Source organism: Narcine bancroftii, chromosome 1 (genome assembly GCF_036971445.1).
Source record: "Narcine bancroftii isolate sNarBan1 chromosome 1, sNarBan1.hap1, whole genome shotgun sequence".
NCBI lineage: Eukaryota > Metazoa > Chordata > Chondrichthyes > Torpediniformes > Narcinidae > Narcine > Narcine bancroftii.
In genome coordinates this window covers 48330852-48345844 of record NC_091469.1, presented here as the reverse complement: position 1 = coordinate 48345844, position 14993 = coordinate 48330852, and the positions used below count along the sequence as shown (strand labels likewise).

Below are 14993 nucleotides of genomic sequence, written 5' to 3'. Positions count from 1 at the left end.
TAACAAGTGACCTTCTGGAACACGTCTTTCAAATCCCTCTTTAGGATTAACGAGTAATCTTCTGTCACACAAAATCCTCCTCTTGTAAGGGGACAGGAAAGGCATTGGACAGTCCCACACATACTCTGGGTATCAGAGTTTCCCAAACTGCTGTCAGGACAACAGTGCTAGCACCTGTGAACAAAGTAGCTCAGTCTTCTATTTTCTACTGAAACTATTGGGTGAGCACACTGACCTACAGCTCCAGGTGGCAGTGCTAGCACCCTGTGAACAAAGCAACTCAGTGTCTGGCTTGCTGAAGCTACTGGGTGAGCACTCACAGTCAGACTCTCTGACTGCCTGCAGTCCAATCCACTGACTAACCTCTCCAAAATCAGCGCATTGGGTTTTTAACTGCCCAGCGTGTTCCTCGAGTTGTCCCCATTGGTAGAGAGAGGTTAACAGCTGCTGGCTTGCTCTCCTGCGTGCCCACGGACTTCCAGTGCGTGGTTCCCATGCTTTGACAGCCGTCAAATTTCCCTAGTGGTAGCCCTGCGCTACTACTGCTCCTAGCAGCTGATAAATCCACCATAGTAGGTTCAGTCTTGTCCTCAGTCAAAAATAAAATAGTTCAAGGTCCATAACACATCTCATCCAAGTCCAATTAGCCAAAAGCAGGCATTTAAATAACTTTTTCTTACTCCCTCACCCCAGCCTACCCCCTTTCTATTAAAAGAAAACTTTTATTTTGGCAGGACAGTGGTACAGCTGCTACCTGACAGTGACTTGTGTTTGATCCTGATGTCTGAGCCTCGAAGTGTGACTGCATGTGCTCCATCTGAATGGTCTAGTTTCCTCCCACATCTCAAAGACATTCAGGTTGGTGAGTTAATGGGCCAATATAAATTGTCCCTAGTGTAAGTGAGTAGTGGAATCTGAAGTGGGGACTAAGTTCATGTAAATGTGATGAGGATAAAATGGCAGGATGTGTAACAATGAGTGCTTGATGGTCATCTCAGACTTGGTGGATGGACGTTTCTCTCAGCGACATGGTAATAAGAACAGAACACCCAAAAATCAGGCAGCATGTATAGGGAGAGAAACAGAAATACTGTTTTGTCAGGCAAGTTATTCCAGATGTATCCAATCTGGCATCTATTGGTTATCCAAAGTTGTTACCTGTTTGCTCATCCTTTATTACTTATTTCCTTGGTACTTACCAAAGAACCCAGACCTCTTTGTTGAATACTTTAACAAGGTGCACTTACAAGGAATTGAAATCTTTAAGAGGAAATCCACCAAAGATGAAAGAGGATGGGGTAGAACAGGGAGAGTCCCTTCACCAGGATTATTACAATCTTGTTCCGAGTAAATCTTTTCTGCTTACTGGATGTATCCAATCATTTGCATTCCGTTCTTAATGGGATTCTTCTTCCTGTAAACCTGCAAGAACAGAATACCATAACAAGAAGTAAACCAGGGTCTCACAGACACTCATCACTGATTTTCTGTCATTTAATATAGCCAATAAATACCAAACCTCAGAGGCAACTGCAGTGTATCTGTGAAGAGCAGAAAAAAGGAATAGATGCTAGCTGTGAAAGTTTGGAGCTCTGTTTAGTTATCTGGCCTCAAGGGTAAGAAGAGATTGACCTGGGTTTTAGTTTTAATTTCAAAATCTTCACTTTGCTTTAATTAATCCTACTTTCATGCCTTTGTTTTATTGCCTTTTCATTGTTTCAACTATTTTGCTTTTTGAAGGAGGTTAATTTTGGTGAGGGTATGAAGAGGAATCCACTTCTACCCACTTCCCTCCCCACTTATGCCACCACTCCATTACCTTGAGGATCATGAACAGTTTCCTCAATAATTGTTACATGAAATTACCCAATTATACAAATGAACAGGCAGCATTCTTTCACAAGGACTAAATATTCTTACTCCACTTTAGCCTCCAGCGCATTTCTTCTTCTTGAGTTCACCGAGCTTCCTTTTAAATGTTACTATTCTCCATATTTAAACTATGTCTCTTAGTAATGAATTTTTATGTTGATTGTTACCTCGGTGAAGAGGTTTCTCCTAAATTCTCAATGGCTTAATTTGTGCTGATTTTGTATATATGGATCTCATTTGTGGTGTCCCCAACAGCTCTTCACATATTCCTCACATCCCCTCCACAATCCACTTCGAAATCACAAATACTTCTATCAGTGTACCAGAAAGAGAGAGAGAGAGAGAGAGAGAGAGAGAGAGAAGGAAAAAGAGTGATGCACAGTAAATAACCGGAGAGGCTGAGACTGGATCTCTGATCTACAGGCTTTTATTCACAATGGAAAGGGACTTCATTCTGTGCCGTGACATGAGCTTTCTGAGAAAGGGTCAAGGTGTTAGAGGCTTTGTACAAGGTCAAAAGAGGGAAGGGCCACAGGTACAGTCACAAGCCGGGGGTGGTGGTGGTGTTGGGGGGTGGGGGGGGGGGTGGGTTGGGAACCAGGTAATCAGGAATACAACCAACAGTTCACCACAGAGAGCAAGAGGGAAATGCAGCAAATTCAACAGGAGAATCAAAAGTAGAGAAGGGCTACTGATAAACATGAAAGGGAGTGGGATGAGATGCAAGAGACTGTGGATACTGTAATCATGAAGCAACAAACTGTTAGCTGCATCTGTGGAAATCCTGAACATATTTTATACTGGCTCTCCCCTCTGCGCTCCAAGTTCACATATAGGTTCTCAATTCAAATCATTGACCAGGCCCTCCTGCCTCCACAGATACTGCCTAACTGCTGAGTTCTTCCAGCAGTTTGCTTTTTAGCAATGTTTTCATCATTTATAGCTTGTGAATTGAGATTTAATGGAAATTGACGTGAGTGCAGAGAGAGATGACTTTTGAAATGTTCTTTTAACATATTCTGGAATTTTAGTATATTTCTCCAATTCATTTATCATTCAGGGTTCCACTTCTGATGTGAAATACTCCATTCAAAAGAGCTTTCCTTTTATTTAAATGCTGACCAAACAGCTAACGACTTCCAGTAGTTTTGTTTATCCAACAAGGAGGCCCATTTACAAGCAGATTATCCTGTAACATCTGGCTGGGTGTGTAAACTAGTTTGGCGAGTTGTAACTATGCAGTCACACATTAAAGTTTCACTGAGCTATTCATTACCCTGTGGTGTCTGGCAACATTGACTGCAGCATCTGCAATCTTTTAGAGTGGAAAGATCAAGCAACTGCAGGAGAGCCATTAGGCAGCCCCTCTAGTAGTACTCATTTTGACATCAATCTAATACAGTGGAGACTTTGGACTCCTAATTTCTTAAAAATATTATGTTTATGAACAAGTTTTTATCTGTTTCCTAATCACTCCCATGATGTCAGTATCACTGACAAGATTGATGTTTAATGCCCATCCCTAAATGGCCTTGAGAAAAGTAGTAAAAACACAAAATGTTGGAGAAGTTCAGTAGGTCAAACTATGTCCTTTATGTAGCAAAGGTAAAGATACAGAACCGACGTTTCGGGCATGAGCCCTTCATCAAAGTATGAGTAAATGCCATCAAGCGTCCGAACAAAAGAGTAGGAGGGGGGAAGGGGCTGTGGCAAGGCAGGAGATGACAGGTGAAGAAAGGAGGGAGGGGACAGCAGCAATGGTGGGGGGAATGGTAGGACTGTGGGGGTGAAAAAACTGGGAAGGCAGGAAAAGGTGTAAAGTCAATATTAATGCCATCTGGCTGGAGAGTCCCCAGATGGGAAATAAGGTGTTGTTTCTCCAATCTGTGGGTGGTCAGGACATAAGGCCATCGACAGACATGTGAGCGCAGGAATTGAAATGGTTGGCTACTGGGAGCTCACTGTGGTTGCGAATGGAGAGGAGGTGCTGAGCAAAGTGATCTCTCAGCTTGTAACTGGTCTCTCCGATGTAGAGAATGCCACAAAGGTAGCTCCAGATGCAGTAAATAAGCCCTCTGGATGTACAAGTGAAGTGTTGCTTCGCATTTGGGGCCCCGGACCGTGGTGAGGGAAGAAGTGTGGATGCAATGTTGCACCTTCTGCAGGCACAGGGGAAGGTGCCAGAGATATGATGGGTGTGGAGGGATGACTGCACATGGGAAGTGCGGAGGGAAAAATGTGTCTGGTGGTGGGATCCTATAGTAAGTGCTGGAAATTCTGGTGGATGATGTGTTGGATGCAGGGGGTAATGGGGTGGTAGGTGAAGATGAGGGTTGCATCTATGTTGGTTGCATCTGGGGGTAGGGGGGGGGCCAGAGCAGATGAGCTGGAAATGGAGGATATGTGGGTGAGGGCTAAGTTAAAAGTGGTGGAAGGGGAACCATGTTTGTGGAAGAAGGCAGACATTTCAGAAGGTCTTGTCTAGAAGACCTCACCTTGGGAACAGATGTAAGGGGACAGAAATTGAGAGAAGGGTATGGAATCCTTTCAGGGGGCAGGATTTGAGGAAGTGTAGTCCAGGTAGTCATGGGAGTTGAGGCCCTGCCTCGGGAGATGGCTGCAGCCGTGACCCTAGAAAGGCTGACAGCAAACAGGAGGCAGAAGGCAATGTCGAGGGACAATCACCAGGAGGACCTGGGAACCAGTGTGGCAGCAACCTGGCATCGGCAAGAGTATGAGGAGGCACAGAGCCCTCATTGCATGATATCCTACAGGCTATGATAAGAACGGAAGAGAGACTGGCCAGGGATTTAAAGGAAAAGGCAGGAGAATTATACAACAAAATGGAGAGATGGGAGAATCCCTTAACTGGATTATCAGAAAGGGTATCTGAACTAGAAGATAGAACTGGCGATAATGAGGACAGAATTAATAAATTAGGAACTGAGGTCACTGCATGGGAAATGGAAAGGGGATGTCTCTGGCAGAGGATTGACACCTTAGAAAATATCAGCTGGAGGAATGCTGGAGGGCTGAGAGGGAAGAGATCCTGTAGCTTTTTTACAACATTGGCTCCCAGAAGTCTTGGGAAAGGAAAATTTGGGGGTTCTGGTGGAGGTGGAGAGGGCCCATCGGACCCCCTTCCCAGGCCCCGGTCAAAAGGCACACTCGGACCTGGTGAAGCCAGGATTGTGAGAAAATTTTAAGGGCAGCTGCGGTCAGGGAAAAAGTGAATGGTGGGGAGGGGGCAATGGAGCTGGATGGAAAAAAAGGTTCTATTCTACCCAGACATAAGTGCGGCCCTCAAGCAAAGAAAAGAATTCGAGCCAATAAAAAGGATGGCTAAGCAGAAAGGGTACGAAAGTGTCCTTAGGTACCCAGCATAATGTCAGGAGTTGAAAGAAATTTTTTGTCAGAGCCAAAGAGGCTCGGGAGTTTGCGAAGCAGTTACTGGTCTGTCAGAAATAATGTATAAATGAACAATGTTAGTAATTTTGTTGTACACAAGAATATATTGTGGGAAATAGTTACATATCAAGAGAATAATAGTAGATTCAACCATTAGAGATATAAATATGCTATTCAGAGAATTTGTGAAAAGGAAATAGTCCGGGAGGGGGTGAGGATGGAGAGGTGTGGGAGGCAAATGGGTGCAAAATGCACAGCTTTAGAAATGAGGGGAATGGTGACGATATAGGGGGTAAAGTCACCAGAGGTCGGAGGGAGAAAGGGTTAGAGGGAATTAAATGTGGGAAGGGAAAGTATATGGGTAAGGGGGTAAAGTTTGATGTAGTATTTTATGTTGTCTTCATCTGTTTTCTCTTTTCTTTTTCTCCCTTTTGTCAAATCTTCTTTCTTTTACTTACCCTCGGGGGTTTGTGGCCCTTGTCTCTATTCAATTTTCTCAGGGTTTGTCGTGGGCCCAGTGGACTGGAGTGGATGGCTGAAGGAATAAATTTGGGTAAGGACAGACATGGGGCAGTGGAGGCATGGAGGGAATATGGATCTGGAGGTCCCGGGGCAATGACCAGAGCATAAAATTTGTTCGTTTTAATGTTAATAGTTTGAAGGGGTCGGTAAAGAGGAAATGAGTCTTGGCACACATTACAAAAATGGAAGCGAATCTGGCCTTTCTCCAAGAAACACATTTAATGGAGATGGAACACCAAAAGCTAAAAAGTGGATGGATGAGTCAGGTAATAATTTCTTCAATCAGTTCATATGCAAGAGGGAGGTGGCAATCTTAATAGAGAAGAATGTTCCGGAGAGAGTACAGAATGTGACCATAGACAAAACGGGAAGATTTGTAATTGTGCACTGACAAATATATTCAGAATCCTGGACCCTAGTAAATGTATATGCGCCCAACTTTGATGATGAAAATTTCATACAGAGCACTTTCCTACGATTGGCAGAAAGAAAGGAGAACATCCTGACTGGGGGAGATCTTAATTTTTGTATGGATCTCATCTTAGATAAGTTAACAAAGAAAATAGCTAACACAAAGATGGTGAAAGCTACCATTGGCTATATGAAGGAGTTGAATTTGATGGACGTGTGGAGGCAGAAACATCAGAGGGAGAGGGATTATTCCTTCTGCTCAAAATGGCATGACTCCTATTCTAGAACTGACTTTTTCTGGCTTCATATAGAGGGTAGGATCATGGAAACTGAGATTTCTCAGATCATTCACCCCTGACACTAACAATAGAAATGCCAGATAAGCAGGATACAGCATATTGGCTTGGCTTGGCTTCGCGGACGAAGATTTATGGAGGGGGTAAAAAAGTCCACGTCAGCTGCAGGCTCGTTTGTGGCTGACCAGTCCGATGCGGGACAGGCAGACACGATTGCAGCGGTTGCAAGGGAAAATTGGTTGGTTGGGGTTGGGTGTTGGGTTTTTCCTCCTTTGCCTTTTGTCAGTGAGGTGGGCTCTGCGGTCTTCTTCAAAGGAGGCTGCTGCCCGCCAAACTGTGAGGCGCCAAGATGCACGGTTTGAGGCGTTATCAGCCCACTGGCGGTGGTCAATGTGGCAGGCACCAAGAGATTTCTTTAGGCAGTCCTTGTACCTTTTCTTTGGTGCACCTCTGTCACGGTGGCCAGTGGAGAGCTCGCCATATAATACGATCTTGGGAAGGCGATGGTCCTCCATTCTGGAGACGTGACCCATCCAGCGCAGCTGGATCTTCAGCAGCGTGGACTCGATGCTGTCGACCTCTGCCATCTCGAGTACCTCGACGTTAGGGGTGTGAGCGCTCCAATGGATGTTGAGGATGGAGCGGAGACAACGCTGGTGGAAGCGTTCTAGGATATAGATATACAGCATATAGATGGCATCTTAATGTGTTGCTGTTAAATAAGCTGGAGTTTTATAGTTTTATAAGATAAATTCCTCCTATGGGATATGCTTAAAGCATATTTGAGAGGCCAGATAATTGGATACACCAAGACCATGCAGAAAGAATATATGAGGGAGGTGGATGAATTGGAACAAGAAATTACTAACTAAGAAAAGGATTATCAAAAATCAGGCTCAGAGGACCACTACAGGGCTCTAGCAATCAAGAAAATGAAATATAATACACTTCAAACATATAGGATGGAAAAGGCCATAATACGGTTTGAAAAGAGATCAATTAGACCTTCAGGGAATTCTACAAGTGTCTGTACAAATCAGAGCTAACGGTGGGAGGGGGGGGCAGGTGGTGTGGGAGGGTGGTCTGATAAAGTCAATGGATTCCTGTCCAAGTTAGAGCTTTCAAATTTGGACCCAGAAGAACAGGATAGCCTAGATCTTCCCTTCATGGAGGAAGAGATAGGGAAAGCATTGAACTCGCTGCAGTCTAACAAGTCTCCAGGGATGGATTTCCACCTGAATTCTATAAGGAATTTCAAGATATATTGATACTCCTTTACATGGAGGTGGTGGACCAGGCAATGGAGACTCATACCCTCCCAGAATCTTTTTGGACAGCAATCATTATGATGATACTTAAAAAAGACAAAGATCCACTATTGCCGTCCTCCTATGGACCCATCTCACTGTTAAATACAGATTCTAAGATACATTCCAAAGTCCTGGCAAATAAATTGATGAAATATTTGCCAAAACTAATAAATATAGACCAAGCAGGCTTTGTGTAAAAGAGACAGGGAGCACACAATATTGGCAGACTGTTCAGTATAATGCATCTGACACAAACCAGGAATAAGAGGGGTTTGGCTGTGGCCCTGGATGCAGGGAAGGCATTTGACAGGCTAGAGTGGTGTTTTCTATTCAAAGTGCTGGAAAAATTGGGGTTAGGGCCAACTTTTGCAAATTGGATAAGGGCACTGTATCATGTGCCCAAGGCTAAAATTGTGATCAATGGACAAATTTCTCCAGCATTCCCACTAACAAGATCAAGTAGACAAGGATGTTCATATTGGCCATGGAGCCATTATCCCAAGACATTTGCCAGGATCCAGACATTAAAGGTTTTAGAGCAGGCCAGGAAGAACATAAAATCAATTTATTTGCAGATGATGTACTGATATATCTTACAGACCCAGCAAACTCATTGTCCAGGCTGTGCTCTACTCTGGAGCACCATGGGGAGATCTCTGGCTACAATGTTAATTGGAATAAGAGTGAAATTATGCCACTCACTAAGGGGGACTACAGTCAACATATGCAGAACAGCTAACTAAAGTGGCCACAAAAAAGGATTAAATATCTAGGAGTTAGAATAGACAACAACTTGAATAATTTATATAGGTTGAATTATACCACCTTGCTTGAAAGAATCGAGGAGGACTTAAATAGGTGGATGTCCTGCCAATAACCTTGGTGGGCAGGGTCAATTGTATTAAAACAAATGTATTTCTAAGACTTCAGTACCTCTTTCAGACACTGCCCGTAGTGTTACCCCTAGGATTCTTCCAAAATTTGCTCTCATGGGTAAGAACATTTCTATGGAATGGAAAGGTGGCCAGGGTCTCTATGGAAAAATTGACATGGGATTATAGTCTGGGCAGATTACAAATGCCAGACTTCAAGAAATATTATTGGGAAAGATACATTGCCTTGCTCTTCGAAGAAGTTGATGTACCATCCTGGGCACAAATTGGCTTGCACGTGGTGGGTGAGAAGATGACAGAGGACTTAATTTATAAATGGGGAGCTAAATTGTATCTGGAAAAGCAGACAGCCCTATTTGGAATAAAATTAACCAATATTAAGGTATCAAAGTGGGGCTGTCCCCCAAAACACCCCTGACTCTAATACCATTAATGGTAGGTAACAAGATCCTGGACACCTGGCGTCGGAACGGCGACAGGTGCAAAGAGGACTGTTAAGAGCAGGGGAAACTTATGTCATTCAAACAACTCAGACGTGAGTATGGTTTATCAAACAAGATTATCCATTGCTACCTTCAGATAAGATCTTTTATATAGGACAAATTAGGTCCAACCATGGCGACATAAAGACCATGATTCGAAGGGGAAACACACAAAAGTTCATATTGGTAGTACATTTCTTGCTCCAGGTGGAAGGACCCAAGCCAGGCCTTTATAAATTGAGACAGAGGTGGGAATTGGACATAGGAATAGCGATTGATGAGCGGTGCTGGTCTGATCTGTGTTGGGCCAGCATGACTACAACCATCAACATGTGGTACAGGCTGGTACAGTACAATTTTCTGCACCAGCTGTACCTAAAACAGCAAAAATTGAACAGATCTAAATCAGAATGATCAGATCAATGTTTTAGATGTGGCATTGAGACAGGAACCTTTGTGCACACAACATGGACATGTACCAAGGTGAGGCCCTTTTGGGTGGAATAGGTCAAGTCCAAGGAAAAATCATAGGCAAAGAATTCTCACAGGACCCTGAGTTGTTCCTGTTTGGAAACATTATGGACATAAGGCTTACAATGAAGCTGTCCAAATTCCAAATTCAATTTGTGATGTTTACATTGGCAGTGGCCAGGAAGTGCATAGCTGTTACCTGGAAATCAGCTCCTGCCTGAGCATCTCACGCTGGAACATAGAAATGCAAAGCTGTGTTCCCCTGAAGAAAATTACTTACAACTTAAGGAAAAAAAAATACGATATTTTCAAAAAAATTTGGCAAACATTTAAATTTCATGGAGCATGACTAAAGGTAGATCATCGTGTCTTGCCGCCCCACCTTACCTGCTTACCCCTCAGCTGTTTGGGGGGGCACAGGGGCCCTAACTCGTCCAACCAGGTAAAGTCAAGAAAATGAAAGAAACAGCCTGGGCTCTGGCCACTGTGCTGTGACAAACCCACAAAATCCTGACATATGTTCCTTCCCTTTGTTGTGTATGCCTTTAGTGTCCTGTGTAATTACTTAAACATCTAGTGTTGAATATGGGGGTTGGGGACGAAGGGAGATAAAAAGAGCTTGAACTCTGTAGAAACTATATAAAATGGACAATGCTGATAATGTTGACAACTGTTTGAGTTTGAGACTGGAAAATCATAAATAAAATATTCAAAGAAAAAGAGATAGACCATGTGAGTTTGAGATCAAGGTGGAAGTTGGATGCGAAGTGAATGAAGTTGACAAGCTCTTCTTGGGTGCATTAGGCAGCCCTGAATAGTCATCTATATACTGGAGAAAAAGTTGGGGAGCTTGTCTTTGTAGGCTTGAGCCCATAAACAGGCAGGCATAGCTGGCACCCATGTGGAGGAAGTGGATGAGTTGAAGGAGAAGTTATTTAGAGTGAGGATGTTTTGTCAGGTGGTAGAGGATGACTGGTCAGGTCTTTGATCCAGGAAGAAATGAAGTGCTTTCAGATCTTCTGTGTGAGGGGATGGAGGTTTAAAGGAATTGGACATTCGTTGTGAAGATGAGGCACTCCGGTTCAAGGAATCTGAAGTCATTGAGGAGATGAAGATGTAGGTGGGGAGTGATTGGTCCAGGGGAGAAAGGATAGAGTCAAGGTAGGATGAAACTAGTTTGATTGGAGAAGAGTAAGCAGAAACAATGGGTCTACCCGGATGGTTGGGTTTGTGTATTCTCCAATGTACAATCCCACCCTGACCACCCGCAGATTGGGGGAACAACACCTTATTTTCCGACTGGGCAATCTCTAGCTGAATGACACGAACATTGAGTTTACTGCCTTCCATTAAACCTGCTTGTCTTTTCTTTCCTCTCCCCCCCTTTTCCTGTCTTTTCAGTTCTTTCATCCACACAGCCCTAACATCCCCTTCACTGATGCCGCCCCCTCCCCCCTTTCTCCACTTATCATCTCCTGTCTTGCTACACTCCCCCTTCCTCCCCCTCACCCTACTCTTTTGTTTGGACGCTTGTAGCATTTTCTCATACTTTGATGAAGGGCTCATGGCCGAAATGTTGGTGATGTATCTTACCTTTGCTGCATAAAGGACACTGTTTGACCTGCTGAGCTTCTCCAGCATTTTGTATTTTTACTTGAGAAAGTAGTGGTAAGCCTCCTTCTTGAATCCTCCGGTGTAGGTGAATCAGTCACCATGTAAATTGCAGGTCATACTGGTGGCCTCAGAAGCAAATAACTGCAGATGCTAGAATTCTAAAGTACAATAAAACCTCAGGTATACAGAATTCAAGCAACTGGCAGCTTCAAGCAACTGGAAAAAAATCAAGGAAAATAAATAAAATAAATACAAATAATTGAGAATAAAACAACAGTTAAATATATGCAAATTTAAAATAGTAAAAGTAAATGTTCTCTAAGTAACACATAAACCTTTGGTGAAGATGGGAGCAAATGACTGTGCTTTGCTTGTAGCAGCTGTTTGAATAAAGTTGTGTGAAACAGCAATGGGATCACTCAAGTTGAAGAGCTGGTTGATGCCGCTTACTGTTGGGGTGATTCTCTTAAAGTGTCTCCATATCCCTGCTTAGTAAGAGTTGCTCCGGTCGGAGGTTTTATCTGTAAACTTGGGAGAGGGCAGGGTTAATAATCTATAATGTTGTTGCTTGTATTTCAGGTGGCTCTGTGGAGGGGGAGGAACCTGAAGATGCAGCAAAGGTTATGGTAAATGTTTTCAAAGAATGTGACTGAAAATAAAGTAAGTTCTTTAAGGTTTATATATTCATGCATGTGAAGCTTGTTCAGTGTATGTATAGTACCTGTATAGTATTTTTGTATTTTATTTCTTTTTCAATCTTCTTATTAACATTTCATAATATACACAGCATAAGGAAAATAGAAATGACACAATTAAAATATTCTGTTGAAGTCTACATAGTACAGTAGCATATATAAATTCCAAAGAGTGAAAATGTGGCATATTAGAAATAATTCTCCTAACAAAGAAAACAGAGATAAATAAATATTTATAATATTAAATATAAAAACCCAACTAATCTATAAATATAAAAAATATATAATAAAATACGATTTAAAAAAACCCAGCTGAGTGGCCTATCCTGAGGATCTGTCATATAGTTTAAAACATAGGTCCAGTCCACACCTACATATAGCAAAAACAGCAAGAATTATATTGTGTCTGGAAAGGAAGAGTTAATTCATAGAATAATGCCACTTATATCCCATATAAGTAATCAATAAATGGTTTCCATATTTCTTCAAATTTATTAGTTGCATCTAAATTTTGATTTTAACTTCTCCTTCAACTCATCCAATTCCTTCACATGGGTGCCAGCTATGCCTGCCTGTTTATGGGCTCAAGCCTACATAGACACTGATTTTTTTTCTAGATTTAAGAAAGACATAACATGAGAAAGCCTTTGAAATAATATAGGAGAATCTAAAGGCTTTCTCAGGTGCATTGTCCGTTAATAATGCAGAAGCAGCCCTTTAAATTACAGTTCAGGTGGCAACGTTGAAAGCACAATGCTGGCCACCTGAAAGGACAGCTCCTATCCCTTGGGCTGTCAAGTCAGGATGGCAGGCTGTCAGCTGGGACAGCCAGCGTGGGCTATCAGTGTGGGGACATTCTCTCCCCACTCATGAAATCAGTCCCCACACTGTGGGGCGGCCGCGTGGGCTGTCCTCACACTGTCGGGCGGCCGACGTGGGCTGTCAGTATGGGGACGTCTCATGCAGGACGTCCCCACACTGATCCCAGTGCCCCGCTCTCTCCCCACTCACGGGGCTGGAGTGGCTAGCGGGGGAGGAGGCTGGAGCGACTGATGGGGAGGAGGCTGGACTGACCGGTGGGGGCGAAGGAGGCTGAAGCGGCTGGCAGGGGAGAAGGAGGTGCTCGAGTCGGGTACCAGCATTGTTTCAGCCAGCCCCCTTCTCTCCCGCTGGCCACTCCAGCCTCCCCTCCCCCCGCTGGCCGCTCCAGTCTGCTTCTCCTCACTCTCGAAATCAGTCCCCACAGTGTAGGGACAGCCCGCGCTGGCCGCCTAACAGTATGGGGACTGGGAGAGGAGCTGTCAGGCACTGGCCAGCTGACTGTCATCCGAATGCAGCCACTTTTAGGCAGTTGCATTATGATGACTGGGGAGGCCACTGTGCTGCGGGAATTATCCCTCTCCAAGGAGGGTTACCAAGCTCGCCTTACAAGTGCCTCTTGCACATTCACATGGTCTTCCCACAGCCACATTTTGCCAAAATATGCGGCTTTACAAGCGGGGCAAATGGCCACCTGAAAGTGCCTAGAGTCTTTCCAGTTTAGTAAAATGGTTCTTCTAGCTAATAGTGTAGAAAAAGCTATAACTCAATATTCTCTTTCTTTGGCTTGGCTTCGCAGACAAAGATTTATGGAGGGGGTAAATGTCCACGTCAGCTGCAGGCTCGTTTGTGGCTGACAAGTCCAATGCGGGACAGGCAGACACGGTTGCAGCGGTTGCAGGGGAAAATTGGTTGGTTGGGGTTGGGTGTTGGGTTTTTCCTCCTTTGTTTTTTGTCAGTGAGGTGGGCTCTGCGGTCTTCTTCGAAGGAGGTTGCTGCCCGCCGAACTGTGAGGCGCCAAGATGCACGGTTTGAGGCGATATCAGCCCACTGGCGGTGGTCAATGTGGTAGGCACCAAGAGATTTCTTTAGGCAGTCCTTGTACCTCTTCTTTGGTGCACCTCTGTCACGGTGGCCAGTGGAGAGCTCGCCATATAACACGATCTTGGGAAGGCGATGGTCCTCCATTCTGGAGACGTGACCCACCCAGCGCAGCTGGATCTTCAGCAGCGAGGACTTGATGCTGTCGGCCTCTGCCATCTCAAGTACTTCGACGTTAGGGATGAAGGCGCTCCAATGAATGTTGAGGATGGAGCGGAAACAACGCTGGTGGAAGCGTTCTAGGAGCCGTAGGTGATGCCGGTAGAGGACCCATGATTCGGAGCTGAACAGGAGTGTGGGTATGACAACGGCTCTGTATACGCTTATCTTTGTGAGGTTTTTCAGTTGGTTGCTTTTCCAGACTCTTTTGTGTAGTCTTCCAAAGGTGCTATTTGCCTTGGCGAGTCTGTTGTCTATCTCGTTGTCGATCCTTGCATCTGATGAAATGGTGCAGCCGAGATAGGTAAACTGGTTGACTGTTTTGAGTTTTGTGTGCCCAATGGAGATGTGGGGGGGCTGGTAGTCATGGTGGGGAGCTGGGTGATGGAGGACCTCAGTTTTCTTCAGGCTGACTTCCAGGCCAAACATTTTGGCAGTTTCCGCAAAACAGGACGTCAAGCGCTGAAGAGCTGGCTCTGAATGGGCAACTAAAGTGGCATCGTCTGCAAAGAGTAGTTCATGGACAAGTTGCTCTTGTGTCTTGGTGTGAGCTTGCAGGCGCCTCAGATTGAAGAGACTGCCATCCGTGCGGTACTGGATGTAAACAGCGTCTTCATTGTTTAGGTCTTTCATGGCTTGGTTCAGCATCATGCTGAAGAAGATTGAGAAGAGGGTTGGTGCGAGAACACAGCCTTGCTTCATGCCATTGTTAATGGAGAAGGGTTCAGAGAGCTCATTGCTGTATCTGACCCGACCTTGTTGGTTTTCGTGCAGTTGGATAACCATGTTGAGGAACTTTGGGGGGCATCCGATGCGCTCTAGTATTTGCCAAAGCCCTTTCCTGCTCACGGTGTTGAAGGCTTTGGTGAGGTCAACAAAGGTGATGTAGAGTCCTTTGTTTTGTTCTCTGCACTTTTCTTGGAGCTGTCTGAGGGCAAAG

The 14993-nt window shown here is 44.4% G+C and overlaps 1 long non-coding RNA gene across 1 annotated transcript; it reads left to right on the top strand.

The window, feature by feature from the left end:
- Positions 1 to 740: 740 nt before the first annotated feature.
- Positions 741 to 11940, top strand: LOC138736235 (uncharacterized). Its single transcript, XR_011340179.1, has 3 exons — positions 741 to 858; positions 5781 to 5833; positions 11859 to 11940. It is a non-coding gene; the product is annotated as an uncharacterized lncRNA (long non-coding RNA).
- Positions 11941 to 14993: the final 3053 nt, after the last annotated feature.